Raw genomic sequence first — 12,370 nt, 5'->3', positions numbered from 1 at the left:
GCAGCTGGGAGTTGTGGCGTTCTCCTGTAATCCAGCCGTTTGGAAGCTAGAATCGATGGATGGTATGAGGTTGGGATTCATGTGATTCATGGACTCGTGTAGATCGGACGTCAGCGTTAAGCTGGGTGTCAATATGGTCGTCTTCAGGTAGCTCATGGACCACCAGGTTGTTCTAAGGAGGGACAAAACGGCTCAGGGCGGTAACGCAGCAGGCAAACGTTCCCGCATTCGGCAGTGACGGGATAACGTCTGAGAGCGAGCTTCGAGTCACAACGCAACTAATAAGACCGTACACGATTCTTTTGTTAGTCTTTACACTTCAGATGGTGATTTTAACTTCAATGTTGTTATCCTTGCAAAGTTTGAATTGTTTTATTCGAGGTAATTTAGCAGCTGCGAGTTGTGGCGTTCTCCTGTAATCCAGCCCTTTGGAAGCTAGAATCGATGGATGGTATGAGGTTGGGATTCATGTGACTCATGGACTCGTGTAGATCGGACGTCAGCGTTAAGCTGGGTGTCAATATGGTCGTCTTCAGGTAGCTCATGGACCACCAGGTTTTTCTAAGGAGGGACAAAACGGCTCAGGGCGGTAACGCAGCAGGCAAACGTTCCCGCATTCGGCAGTGACGGGATAACGTCTGAGAGCGAGCTTCGAGTCACAACGCAACAAGTACGACCGTACACGATTCTTATGTCAGTTTTTCACTTCAGATGGTGATTTTAACTTCAATGTTGTTATTGTTGCAAAGTTTGAAATGTTTTATTCTAGATAACTTTGCAGCTCGGAGTTGTGGCGTTCTCCTATAATCCAGCCCTTTGGAAGCTAGAATCGATGGATGGTACGAGGTTGGGATTCATGTGACTCATGGACTCGTGTAGATCGGACGTCAGCGTTAAGCTGGGTGTCAATATGGTCGTCTTCAGGTAGCTCATGGACCACCAGGTTGTTCTAAGGAGGGACAAAACGGCTCAGGGCGGTAACGCAGCAGGCAAACGTTCCCGCATTCGGCAGTGACGGGATAACGTCTGAGAGCGAGCTTCGAGTCACAACGCAACTAATACGACCGTACACGATTCTTTTGTTAGTCTTTACACTTCAGATGGTGATTTTAACTTCAATGTTGTTATCCTTGCAAAGTTTGAATTGTTTTATTCGAGAAAATTTAGCAGCTGCGAGTTGTGGCGTTCTCCTGTAATCCAGCCCTTTGGAAGCTAGAATCGATGGATGGTATGAGGTTGGGATTTATGTGACTCATGGACTCGTGTAGATCGGACGTCAGCGTTAAGCTGGGTGTCAATATGGTCGTCTTCAGGTAGCTCATGGACCACCAGGTTGTTCTAAGAGGGACAAAACGGCTCAGAGCGGTAACGCAGCAGGATAAAGTTCCCGCATTCGGCAGTGACGGATATCGTCTGAGAGCGACCTTCGAGTCACAACGCAACTAATACGGCCGTACACGATTCTTTTGTCAGTCTTTACACTTCAGATGGTGATTTTAACTTCAATGTTCTTATCTTTGCAAGGTTTGAATTGTTTTATTCGAGGTAATTTAGCAGCTGCGAGTTGTGGCGTTCTCCTGTAATCCAGCCCTTTGGAAGCTAGAATCGATGGATGGTATGAGGTTGGGATTCATGTGACTCATGGACTCGTGTAGATCGGACGTCAGCGTTAAGCTGGGTGTCAATATGGTCGTCTTCATGTAGCTCATGGACCACCAGATTTTTCTAAGGAGGGACAAAACGGCTCAGGGCGGTAACGCAGCAGGCAAACGTTCCCGCATTCGGCAGTGACGGGATAACGTCTGAGAGCGAGCTTCGAGTCACAACGCAACTAATACGACCGTACACGATTCTTTTGTTAGTCTTTACACTTCAGATGGTGATTTTAACTTCAATGTTGTTATCCTTGCAAAGTTTGAATTGTTTTATTCGAGGTAACTTTGCAGCTCGGAGTTGTGGCGTTCTCCTGTAATCCAGCCGTTTGGAAGCTATAATCGATGGAAGGTATGAGGTTGGGATTCATGTGACTCATGGACTCGTGTAGATCGGACGTCAGCGTTAAGCTGGGTGTCAATATGGTCGTCTTCAGGTAGCTCATGGACCACCAGGTTGTTCTAAGAGGGACAAAACGGCTCAGAGCGGTAACGCAGCAGGATAAAGTTCCCGCATTCGGCAGTGACGGATATCGTCTGAGAGCGACCTTCGAGTCACAACGCAACTAATACGGCCGTACACGATTCTTTTGTTAGTCTTTACACTTCAGATGGTGATTTTAACTTCAATGTTGTTATCCTTGCAAAGTTTGAATTGTTTTATTCGAGGTAACTTTGCAGCTCGGAGTTGTGGCGTTCTCCTGTAATCCAGCCCTTTGGAAGCTAGAATCGATGGATGGTATGAGGTTGGGATTCATGTGACTCATGGACTCGTGTAGATCGGACGTCAGCGTTAAGCCGGGTGTCAATATGGTCGTCTTCAGGTAGCTCATGGACCACCAGGTTGTTCTAAGAGGGACAAAACGGCTTAGAGCGGTAACGCAGCAGGCAAAAGTTCCCGCATTCGGCAGTGACGGGATAACGTCTGAGAGCGAGCTTCGAGTCACAACGCAACTAATACGACCGTACACGATTCTTTTGTTAGTCTTTACACTTCAGATGGTGATTTGAACTTCAATGTTGTTATCCTTGCAAAGTTTGAATTGTTTTATTCGAGGTAACTTTGCAGCTCGGAGTTGTGGCGTTCTCCTGTAATCCAGCCCTTTGGAAGCTAGAATCGATGGATGGTATGAGGTTGGGATTCATGTGACTCATGGACTCGTGTAGATTGGACGTCAGCGTTAAGCTGGGTGTCAATATGGTCGTCTTCAGGTAGCTCATGGACCACCAGGTTGTTCTAAGGAGGGACAAAACGGCTCAGGGCGGTAACGCAGCAGGCAAACGTTCCCGCATTCGGCAGTGACGGGATAACGTCTGAGAGCGAGCTTCGAGTCACAACGCAACTAATACGGCCGTACACGATTCTTTTGTTAGTCTTTACACTTCAGATGGTGATTTTAACTTCAATGTTGTTATCCTTGCAAAGTTTGAATTGTTTTATTCGAGGTAACTTTGCAGCTCGGAGTTGTGGCGTTCTCCTGTAATCCAGCCCTTTGGAGGCTAGAATCGATGGATGGTATGAGGTTGGGATTCATGTGACTCATGGACTCGTGTAGATCGGACGTCAGCGTTAAGCTGGGTGTCAATATGGTCGTCTTCAGGTAGCTCATGGACCACCAGGTTGTTCTAAGGAGGGACAAAACGGCTCAGGGCGGTAACGCAGCAGGCAAACGTTCCCGCATTCGGCAGTGACGGGATAACGTCTGAGAGCGAGCTTCGAGTCACAACGCAACTAATACGACCGTACACGATTCTTTTGTTAGTCTTTACACTTCAGATGGTGATTTTAACTTCAATGTTGTTATCCTTGCAAAGTTTGAATTGTTTTATTCGAGGTAATTTAGCAGCTGCGAGTTGTGGCGTTCTCCTGTAATCCAGCCCTTTGGAAGCTAGAATCGATGGATGGTATGAGGTTGGGATTCATGTGACTCATGGACTCGTGTAGATCGGACGTCAGCGTTAAGCTGGGTGTCAATATGGTCGTCTTCAGGTAGCTCATGGACCACCAGGTTTTTCTAAGGAGGGACAAAACGGCTCAGGGCGGTAACGCAGCAGGCAAACGTTCCCGCATTCGGCAGTGACGGGATAACGTCTGAGAGCGAGCTTCGAGTCACAACGCAACAAGTACGACCGTACACGATTCTTATGTCAGTTTTTCACTTCAGATGGTGATTTTAACTTCAATGTTGTTATTGTTGCAAAGTTTGAAATGTTTTATTCTAGATAACTTCGCAGCTGGGAGTTGTGGCGTTCTCCTATAATCCAGCCCTTTGGAAGCTAGAATCGATGGATGGTACGAGGTTGGGATTCATGTGACTCATGGACTCGTGTAGATCGGACGTCAGCGTTAAGCTGGGTGTCAATATGGTCGTCTTCAGGTAGCTCATGGACCACCAGGTTGTTCTAAGGAGGGACAAAACGGCTCAGAGCAGTAACGCAGCAGGCAAAAGTTCCCGCATTCGGCAGTGACGGGATAACGTCTGAGAGCGAGCTTCGAGTCACAACGCAACTAATACGACCGTACACGATTCTTTTGTTAGTCTTTACACTTCAGATCGTGATTTTAACTTCAATGTTGTTATTCTTGCAAAGTTTGAATTGTTTTATTCGAGGTAACTTTGCAGCTCGGAGTTGTGGCGTTCTCCTGTAATCCAGCCCTTTGGAAGCTAGAATCGATGGATGGTATGAGGTTGGGATTCATGTGACTCATGGACTCGTGTAGATCGGACGTCAGCGTTAAGCTGGGTGTCAATATGGTCGTCTTCAGGTAGCTCATGGACCACCAGGTTGTTCTAAGGAGGGACAAAACGGCTCAGGGCGGTAACGCAGCAGGCAAACGTTCCCGCATTCGGCAGTGACGGGATAACGTCTGAGAGCAAGCTTCGAGTCACAACGCAACTAAAACGGCCGTACAAGATTCTTTTGTTAGTCTTTACACTTCAGATGGTGATTTTAACTTCAATGTTGTTATCCTTGCAAAGTTTGAATTGTTTTATTCGAGGTAACTTTGCAGCTCGGAGTTGTGGCGTTCTCCTGTAATCCAGCCCTTTGGAAGCTAGAATCGATGGATGGTATGAGGTTGGGATTCATGTGACTCATGGACTCGTGTAGATCGGACGTCAGCGTTAAGCCGGGTGTCAATATGGTCGTCTTCAGGTAGCTCATGGACCACCAGGTTGTTCTAAGAGGGACAAAACGGCTCAGAGCGGTAACGCAGCAGGCAAAAGTTCCCGCATTCGGCAGTGACGGGATAACGTCTGAGAGCGAGCTTCGAGTCACAACGCAACTAATACGACCGTACACGATTCTTTTGTTAGTCTTTACACTTCAGATGGTGATTTGAACTTCAATGTTGTTATCCTTGCCAAGTTTGAATTGTTTTATTCGAGGTAACTTTGCAGCTCGGAGTTGTGGCGTTCTCCTGTAATCCAGCCGTTTGGAAGCTATAATCGATGGAAGGTATGAGGTTGGGATTCATGTGACTCATGGACTCGTGTAGATCGGACGTCAGCGTTAAGCTGGGTGTCAATATGGTCGTCTTCAGGTAGCTCATGGACCACCAGGTTGTTCTAAGAGGGACAAAACGGCTCAGAGCGGTAACGCAGCAGGATAAAGTTCCCGCATTCGGCAGTGACGGATATCGTCTGAGAGCGACCTTCGAGTCACAACGCAACTAATACGGCCGTAAACGATTCTTTTGTTAGTCTTTACACTTCAGATGGTGATTTTAACTTCAATGTTGTTATCCTTGCAAAGTTTGAATTGTTTTATTCGAGGTAACTTTGCAGCTCGGAGTTGTGGCGTTCTCCTGTAATCCAGCCCTTTGGAAGCTAGAATCGATGGATGGTATGAGGTCGGGATTCATGTGACTCATGGACTCGTGTAGATCGGACGTCAGCGTTAAGCCGGGTGTCAATATGGTCGTCTTCAGGTAGCTCATAGACCACCAGGTTGTTCTAAGAGGGACAAAACGGCTCAGAGCGGTAACGCAGCAGGCAAAAGTTCCCGCATTCGGCAGTGACGGGATAACGTCTGAGAGCGAGCTTCGAGTCACAACGCAACTAATACGACCGTACACGATTCTTTTGTTAGTCTTTACACTTCAGATGGTGATTTTAACTTCAATGTTGTTATCCTTGCAAAGTTTGAATTGTTTTATTCGAGGTAATTTAGCAGCTGCGAGTTGTGGCGTTCTCCTGTAATCCAGCCCTTTGGAAGCTAGAATCGATGGATGGTATGAGGTTGGGATTCATGTGACTCATGGACTCGTGTAGATCGGACGTCAGCGTTAAGCTGGGTGTCAATATGGTCGTCTTCAGGTAGCTCATGGACCACCAGGTTTTTCTAAGGAGGGACAAAACGGCTCAGGGCGGTAACGCAGCAGGCAAACGTTCCCGCATTCGGCAGTGACGGGATAACGTCTGAGAGCGAGCTTCGAGTCACAACGCAACAAGTACGACCGTACACGATTCTTATGTCAGTTTTTCACTTCAGATGGTGATTTTAACTTCAATGTTGTTATTGTTGCAAAGTTTGAAATGTTTTATTCTAGATAACTTCGCAGCTGGGAGTTGTGGCGTTCTCCTATAATCCAGCCCTTTGGAAGCTAGAATCGATGGATGGTACGAGGTTGGGATTCATGTGACTCATGGACTCGTGTAGATCGGACGTCAGCGTTAAGCTGGGTGTCAATATGGTCGTCTTCAGGTAGCTCATGGACCACCAGGTTGTTCTAAGGAGGGACAAAACGGCTCAGAGCAGTAACGCAGCAGGCAAAAGTTCCCGCATTAGGCAGTGACGGGATAACGTCTGAGAGCGAGCTTCGAGTCACAACGCAACTAATACGACCGTACACGATTCTTTTGTTAGTCTTTACACTTCAGATCGTGATTTTAACTTCAATGTTGTTATTCTTGCAAAGTTTGAATTGTTTTATTCGAGGTAACTTTGCAGCTCGGAGTTGTGGCGTTCTCCTGTAATCCAGCCCTTTGGAAGCTAGAATCGATGGATGGTATGAGGTTGGGATTCATTTGACTCATGGACTCGTGTAGATCGGACGTCAGCGTTAAGCTGGGTGTCAATATGGTCGTCTTCAGGTAGCTCATGGACCACCAGGTTGTTCTAAGGAGGGACGAAACGGCTCAGGGCGGTAACGCAGCAGGCAAACGTTCCCGCACTCGGCAGTGACGGGATAACGTCTGAGAGCAAGCTTCGAGTCACAACGCAACTAATACGGCCGTACAAGATTCTTTTGTTAGTCTTTACACTTCAGATGGTGATTTTAACTTCAATGTTGTTATCCTTGCAAAGTTTGAATTGTTTTATTCGAGGTAACTTTGCAGCTCGGAGTTGTGGCGTTCTCCTGTAATCCAGCCCTTTGGAAGCTAGAATCGATGGATGGTATGAGGTTGGGATTCATGTGACTCATGGACTCGTGTAGATCGGACGTCAGCGTTAAGCCGGGTGTCAATATGGTCGTCTTCAGGTAGCTCATGGACCACCAGGTTGTTCTAAGAGGGACAAAACGGCTCAGAGCGGTAACGCAGCAGGCAAAAGTTCCCGCATTCGGCAGTGACGGGATAACGTCTGAGAGCGAGCTTCGAGTCACAACGCAACTAATACGACCGTACACGATTCTTTGGTTAGTCTTTACACTTCAGATGGTGATTTGAACTTCAATGTTGTTATCCTTGCAAAGTTTGAATTGTTTTATTCGAGGTAACTTTGCAGCTCGGAGTTGTGGCGTTCTCCTGTAATCCAGCCCTTTGGAAGCTAGAATCGATGGATGGTATGAGGTTGGGATTCATGTGACTCATGGACTCGTGTAGATCGGACGTCAGCGTTAAGCTGGGTGTCAATATGGTCGTCTTCAGGTAGCTCATGGACCACCAGGTTGTTCTAAGGAGGGACAAAACGGCTCAGGGCGGTAACGCAGCAGGCAAACGTTCCCGCATTCGGCAGTGACGGGATAACGTCTGAGAGCGAGCTTCGAGTCACAACGCAACTAATACGACCGTACACGATTCTTTTGTTAGTCTTTACACTTCAGATGGTGATTTTAACTTCAATGTTGTTATCCTTGCAAAGTTTGAATTGTTTTATTCGAGGTAATTTAGCAGCTGCGAGTTGTGGCGTTCTCCTGTAATCCAGCCCTTTGGAAGCTAGAATCGATGGATGGTATGAGGTTGGGATTCATGTGACTCATGGACTCGTGTAGATCGGACGTCAGCGTTAAGCTGGGTGTCAATATGGTCGTCTTCAGGTAGCTCATGGACCACCAGGTTTTTCTAAGGAGGGACAAAACGGCTCAGGGCGGTAACGCAGCAGGCAAACGTTCCCGCATTCGGCAGTGACGGATATCGTCTGAGAGCGACCTTCGAGTCACAACGCAACTAATACGGCCGTAAACGATTCTTTTGTTAGTCTTTACACTTCAGATGGTGATTTTAACTTCAATGTTGTTATCCTTGCAAAGTTTGAATTGTTTTATTCGAGGTAACTTTGCAGCTCGGAGTTGTGGCGTTCTCCTGTAATCCAGCCCTTTGGAAGCTAGAATCGATGGATGGTATGAGGTCGGGATTCATGTGACTCATGGACTCGTGTAGATCGGACGTCAGCGTTAAGCCGGGTGTCAATATGGTCGTCTTCAGGTAGCTCATAGACCACCAGGTTGTTCTAAGAGGGACAAAACGGCTCAGAGCGGTAACGCAGCAGGCAAAAGTTCCCGCATTCGGCAGTGACGGGATAACGTCTGAGAGCGAGCTTCGAGTCACAACGCAACTAATACGACCGTACACGATTCTTTTGTTAGTCTTTACACTTCAGATGGTGATTTTAACTTCAATGTTGTTATCCTTGCAAAGTTTGAATTGTTTTATTCGAGGTAATTTAGCAGCTGCGAGTTGTGGCGTTCTCCTGTAATCCAGCCCTTTGGAAGCTAGAATCGATGGATGGTATGAGGTTGGGATTCATGTGACTCATGGACTCGTGTAGATCGGACGTCAGCGTTAAGCTGGGTGTCAATATGGTCGTCTTCAGGTAGCTCATGGACCACCAGGTTTTTCTAAGGAGGGACAAAACGGCTCAGGGCGGTAACGCAGCAGGCAAACGTTCCCGCACTCGGCAGTGACGGGATAACGTCTGAGAGCAAGCTTCGAGTCACAACGCAACTAATACGACCGTACACGATTCTTTTGTTAGTCTTTACACTTCAGATCGTGATTTTAACTTCAATGTTGTTATTCTTGCAAAGTTTGAATTGTTTTATTCGAGGTAACTTTGCAGCTCGGAGTTGTGGCGTTCTCCTGTAATCCAGCCCTTTGGAAGCTAGAATCGATGGATGGTATGAGGTTGGGATTCATTTGACTCATGGACTCGTGTAGATCGGACGTCAGCGTTAAGCTGGGTGTCAATATGGTCGTCTTCAGGTAGCTCATGGACCACCAGGTTGTTCTAAGGAGGGACGAAACGGCTCAGGGCGGTAACGCAGCAGGCAAACGTTCCCGCACTCGGCAGTGACGGGATAACGTCTGAGAGCAAGCTTCGAGTCACAACGCAACTAATACGGCCGTACAAGATTCTTTTGTTAGTCTTTACACTTCAGATGGTGATTTTAACTTCAATGTTGTTATCCTTGCAAAGTTTGAATTGTTTTATTCGAGGTAACTTTGCAGCTCGGAGTTGTGGCGTTCTCCTGTAATCCAGCCCTTTGGAAGCTAGAATCGATGGATGGTATGAGGTTGGGATTCATGTGACTCATGGACTCGTGTAGATCGGACGTCAGCGTTAAGCCGGGTGTCAATATGGTCGTCTTCAGGTAGCTCATGGACCACCAGGTTGTTCTAAGAGGGACAAAACGGCTCAGAGCGGTAACGCAGCAGGCAAAAGTTCCCGCATTCGGCAGTGACGGGATAACGTCTGAGAGCGAGCTTCGAGTCACAACGCAACTAATACGACCGTACACGATTCTTTGGTTAGTCTTTACACTTCAGATGGTGATTTGAACTTCAATGTTGTTATCCTTGCAAAGTTTGAATTGTTTTATTCGAGGTAACTTTGCAGCTCGGAGTTGTGGCGTTCTCCTGTAATCCAGCCCTTTGGAAGCTAGAATCGATGGATGGTATGAGGTTGGGATTCATGTGACTCATGGACTCGTGTAGATCGGACGTCAGCGTTAAGCTGGGTGTCAATATGGTCGTCTTCAGGTAGCTCATGGACCACCAGGTTGTTCTAAGGAGGGACAAAACGGCTCAGGGCGGTAACGCAGCAGGCAAACGTTCCCGCATTCGGCAGTGACGGGATAACGTCTGAGAGCGAGCTTCGAGTCACAACGCAACTAATACGACCGTACACGATTCTTTTGTTAGTCTTTACACTTCAGATGGTGATTTTAACTTCAATGTTGTTATCCTTGCAAAGTTTGAATTGTTTTATTCGAGGTAATTTAGCAGCTGCGAGTTGTGGCGTTCTCCTGTAATCCAGCCCTTTGGAAGCTAGAATCGATGGATGGTATGAGGTTGGGATTCATGTGACTCATGGACTCGTGTAGATCGGACGTCAGCGTTAAGCTGGGTGTCAATATGGTCGTCTTCAGGTAGCTCATGGACCACCAGGTTTTTCTAAGGAGGGACAAAACGGCTCAGGGCGGTAACGCAGCAGGCAAACGTTCCCGCATTCGGCAGTGACGGATATCGTCTGAGAGCGACCTTCGAGTCACAACGCAACTAATACGGCCGTAAACGATTCTTTTGTTAGTCTTTACACTTCAGATGGTGATTTTAACTTCAATGTTGTTATCCTTGCAAAGTTTGAATTGTTTTATTCGAGGTAACTTTGCAGCTCGGAGTTGTGGCGTTCTCCTGTAATCCAGCCCTTTGGAAGCTAGAATCGATGGATGGTATGAGGTCGGGATTCATGTGACTCATGGACTCGTGTAGATCGGACGTCAGCGTTAAGCCGGGTGTCAATATGGTCGTCTTCAGGTAGCTCATAGACCACCAGGTTGTTCTAAGAGGGACAAAACGGCTCAGAGCGGTAACGCAGCAGGCAAAAGTTCCCGCATTCGGCAGTGACGGGATAACGTCTGAGAGCGAGCTTCGAGTCACAACGCAACTAATACGACCGTACACGATTCTTTTGTTAGTCTTTACACTTCAGATGGTGATTTTAACTTCAATGTTGTTATCCTTGCAAAGTTTGAATTGTTTTATTCGAGGTAATTTAGCAGCTGCGAGTTGTGGCGTTCTCCTGTAATCCAGCCCTTTGGAAGCTAGAATCGATGGATGGTATGAGGTTGGGATTCATGTGACTCATGGACTCGTGTAGATCGGACGTCAGCGTTAAGCTGGGTGTCAATATGGTCGTCTTCAGGTAGCTCATGGACCACCAGGTTTTTCTAAGGAGGGACAAAACGGCTCAGGGCGGTAACGCAGCAGGCAAACGTTCCCGCATTCGGCAGTGACGGGATAACGTCTGAGAGCGAGCTTCGAGTCACAACGCAACAAGTACGACCGTACACGATTCTTATGTCAGTTTTTCACTTCAGATGGTGATTTTAACTTCAATGTTGTTATTGTTGCAAAGTTTGAAATGTTTTATTCTAGATAACTTCGCAGCTGGGAGTTGTGGCGTTCTCCTATAATCCAGCCCTTTGGAAGCTAGAATCGATGGATGGTATGAGGTCGGGATTCATGTGACTCATGGACTCGTGTAGATCGGACGTCAGCGTTAAGCCGGGTGTCAATATGGTCGTCTTCAGGTAGCTCATAGACCACCAGGTTGTTCTAAGAGGGACAAAACGGCTCAGAGCGGTAACGCAGCAGGCAAAAGTTCCCGCATTCGGCAGTGACGGGATAACGTCTGAGAGCGAGCTTCGAGTCACAACGCAACTAATACGACCGTACACGATTCTTTTGTTAGTCTTTACACTTCAGATGGTGATTTTAACTTCAATGTTGTTATCCTTGCAAAGTTTGAATTGTTTTATTCGAGGTAATTTAGCAGCTGCGAGTTGTGGCGTTCTCCTGTAATCCAGCCCTTTGGAAGCTAGAATCGATGGATGGTATGAGGTTGGGATTCATGTGACTCATGGACTCGTGTAGATCGGACGTCAGCGTTAAGCTGGGTGTCAATATGGTCGTCTTCAGGTAGCTCATGGACCACCAGGTTTTTCTAAGGAGGGACAAAACGGCTCAGGGCGGTAACGCAGCAGGCAAACGTTCCCGCACTCGGCAGTGACGGGATAACGTCTGAGAGCAAGCTTCGAGTCACAACGCAACTAATACGACCGTACACGATTCTTTTGTTAGTCTTTACACTTCAGATCGTGATTTTAACTTCAATGTTGTTATTCTTGCAAAGTTTGAATTGTTTTATTCGAGGTAACTTTGCAGCTCGGAGTTGTGGCGTTCTCCTGTAATCCAGCCCTTTGGAAGCTAGAATCGATGGATGGTATGAGGTTGGGATTCATTTGACTCATGGACTCGTGTAGATCGGACGTCAGCGTTAAGCTGGGTGTCAATATGGTCGTCTTCAGGTAGCTCATGGACCACCAGGTTGTTCTAAGGAGGGACGAAACGGCTCAGGGCGGTAACGCAGCAGGCAAACGTTCCCGCACTCGGCAGTGACGGGATAACGTCTGAGAGCAAGCTTCGAGTCACAACGCAACTAATACGGCCGTACAAGATTCTTTTGTTAGTCTTTACACTTCAGATGGTGAT

The 12,370-nt window shown here is 47.2% G+C and overlaps 32 non-coding genes across 32 annotated transcripts; all 32 read left to right on the top strand.

The window, feature by feature from the left end:
• Positions 1-3: 3 nt before the first annotated feature.
• On the top strand, positions 4-303 carry LOC149656974 (signal recognition particle RNA). Its single transcript, XR_016370190.1, has one exon.
• Positions 304-392: 89 nt separating this feature from the next.
• On the top strand, positions 393-692 carry LOC149656973 (signal recognition particle RNA). Its single transcript, XR_016370155.1, has one exon.
• An 88-nt stretch (positions 693-780) lies between these two features.
• LOC149656972 (signal recognition particle RNA) lies at positions 781-1,080 on the top strand. The gene has a single exon (XR_016370096.1).
• An 89-nt stretch (positions 1,081-1,169) lies between these two features.
• Positions 1,170-1,467, top strand: LOC149656971 (signal recognition particle RNA). The gene has a single exon (XR_016370187.1).
• An 89-nt stretch (positions 1,468-1,556) lies between these two features.
• LOC149656970 (signal recognition particle RNA) lies at positions 1,557-1,856 on the top strand. The gene has a single exon (XR_016370132.1).
• Positions 1,857-1,945: 89 nt separating this feature from the next.
• On the top strand, positions 1,946-2,243 carry LOC149656969 (signal recognition particle RNA). The gene has a single exon (XR_016370204.1).
• Positions 2,244-2,332: 89 nt separating this feature from the next.
• LOC149656968 (signal recognition particle RNA) lies at positions 2,333-2,631 on the top strand. Its single transcript, XR_016370230.1, has one exon.
• Positions 2,632-2,720: 89 nt separating this feature from the next.
• LOC149656967 (signal recognition particle RNA) lies at positions 2,721-3,020 on the top strand. Its single transcript, XR_016370234.1, has one exon.
• An 89-nt stretch (positions 3,021-3,109) lies between these two features.
• LOC149656966 (signal recognition particle RNA) lies at positions 3,110-3,409 on the top strand. Its single transcript, XR_016370214.1, has one exon.
• An 89-nt stretch (positions 3,410-3,498) lies between these two features.
• LOC149656965 (signal recognition particle RNA) lies at positions 3,499-3,797 on the top strand. The gene has a single exon (XR_016370174.1).
• Positions 3,798-3,886: 89 nt separating this feature from the next.
• Positions 3,887-4,186, top strand: LOC149656964 (signal recognition particle RNA). Its single transcript, XR_016370099.1, has one exon.
• An 89-nt stretch (positions 4,187-4,275) lies between these two features.
• Positions 4,276-4,575, top strand: LOC149656963 (signal recognition particle RNA). Its single transcript, XR_016370121.1, has one exon.
• An 89-nt stretch (positions 4,576-4,664) lies between these two features.
• Positions 4,665-4,963, top strand: LOC149656962 (signal recognition particle RNA). The gene has a single exon (XR_016370220.1).
• An 89-nt stretch (positions 4,964-5,052) lies between these two features.
• Positions 5,053-5,350, top strand: LOC149656961 (signal recognition particle RNA). The gene has a single exon (XR_016370200.1).
• Positions 5,351-5,439: 89 nt separating this feature from the next.
• On the top strand, positions 5,440-5,738 carry LOC149656960 (signal recognition particle RNA). The gene has a single exon (XR_016370242.1).
• Positions 5,739-5,827: 89 nt separating this feature from the next.
• On the top strand, positions 5,828-6,126 carry LOC149656959 (signal recognition particle RNA). Its single transcript, XR_016370173.1, has one exon.
• Positions 6,127-6,215: 89 nt separating this feature from the next.
• On the top strand, positions 6,216-6,515 carry LOC149656958 (signal recognition particle RNA). The gene has a single exon (XR_016370120.1).
• Positions 6,516-6,604: 89 nt separating this feature from the next.
• LOC149656957 (signal recognition particle RNA) lies at positions 6,605-6,904 on the top strand. Its single transcript, XR_016370118.1, has one exon.
• An 89-nt stretch (positions 6,905-6,993) lies between these two features.
• Positions 6,994-7,292, top strand: LOC149656956 (signal recognition particle RNA). The gene has a single exon (XR_016370219.1).
• Positions 7,293-7,381: 89 nt separating this feature from the next.
• Positions 7,382-7,681, top strand: LOC149656955 (signal recognition particle RNA). Its single transcript, XR_016370213.1, has one exon.
• Positions 7,682-7,770: 89 nt separating this feature from the next.
• Positions 7,771-8,069, top strand: LOC149656954 (signal recognition particle RNA). The gene has a single exon (XR_016370162.1).
• Positions 8,070-8,158: 89 nt separating this feature from the next.
• On the top strand, positions 8,159-8,457 carry LOC149656953 (signal recognition particle RNA). Its single transcript, XR_016370241.1, has one exon.
• Positions 8,458-8,546: 89 nt separating this feature from the next.
• LOC149656952 (signal recognition particle RNA) lies at positions 8,547-8,846 on the top strand. Its single transcript, XR_016370103.1, has one exon.
• An 89-nt stretch (positions 8,847-8,935) lies between these two features.
• Positions 8,936-9,235, top strand: LOC149656951 (signal recognition particle RNA). The gene has a single exon (XR_016370117.1).
• An 89-nt stretch (positions 9,236-9,324) lies between these two features.
• On the top strand, positions 9,325-9,623 carry LOC149656950 (signal recognition particle RNA). Its single transcript, XR_016370218.1, has one exon.
• An 89-nt stretch (positions 9,624-9,712) lies between these two features.
• Positions 9,713-10,012, top strand: LOC149656949 (signal recognition particle RNA). The gene has a single exon (XR_016370212.1).
• An 89-nt stretch (positions 10,013-10,101) lies between these two features.
• Positions 10,102-10,400, top strand: LOC149656948 (signal recognition particle RNA). Its single transcript, XR_016370161.1, has one exon.
• An 89-nt stretch (positions 10,401-10,489) lies between these two features.
• On the top strand, positions 10,490-10,788 carry LOC149656947 (signal recognition particle RNA). Its single transcript, XR_016370240.1, has one exon.
• An 89-nt stretch (positions 10,789-10,877) lies between these two features.
• Positions 10,878-11,176, top strand: LOC149656946 (signal recognition particle RNA). Its single transcript, XR_016370172.1, has one exon.
• Positions 11,177-11,265: 89 nt separating this feature from the next.
• On the top strand, positions 11,266-11,564 carry LOC149656945 (signal recognition particle RNA). Its single transcript, XR_016370224.1, has one exon.
• Positions 11,565-11,653: 89 nt separating this feature from the next.
• Positions 11,654-11,953, top strand: LOC149656944 (signal recognition particle RNA). Its single transcript, XR_016370101.1, has one exon.
• Positions 11,954-12,042: 89 nt separating this feature from the next.
• On the top strand, positions 12,043-12,342 carry LOC149656943 (signal recognition particle RNA). The gene has a single exon (XR_016370116.1).
• Positions 12,343-12,370: the final 28 nt, after the last annotated feature.

This window comes from Phalangium opilio, unplaced genomic scaffold, assembly GCF_054372755.1.
Source record: "Phalangium opilio isolate 3A_F unplaced genomic scaffold, DU_Popi_V2 ptg000077l_1, whole genome shotgun sequence".
Taxonomy (NCBI): domain Eukaryota; kingdom Metazoa; phylum Arthropoda; class Arachnida; order Opiliones; family Phalangiidae; genus Phalangium; species Phalangium opilio.
Note: the sequence above shows the minus strand (reverse complement) of the source record. Positions and strands in the feature narration are given on the sequence as shown.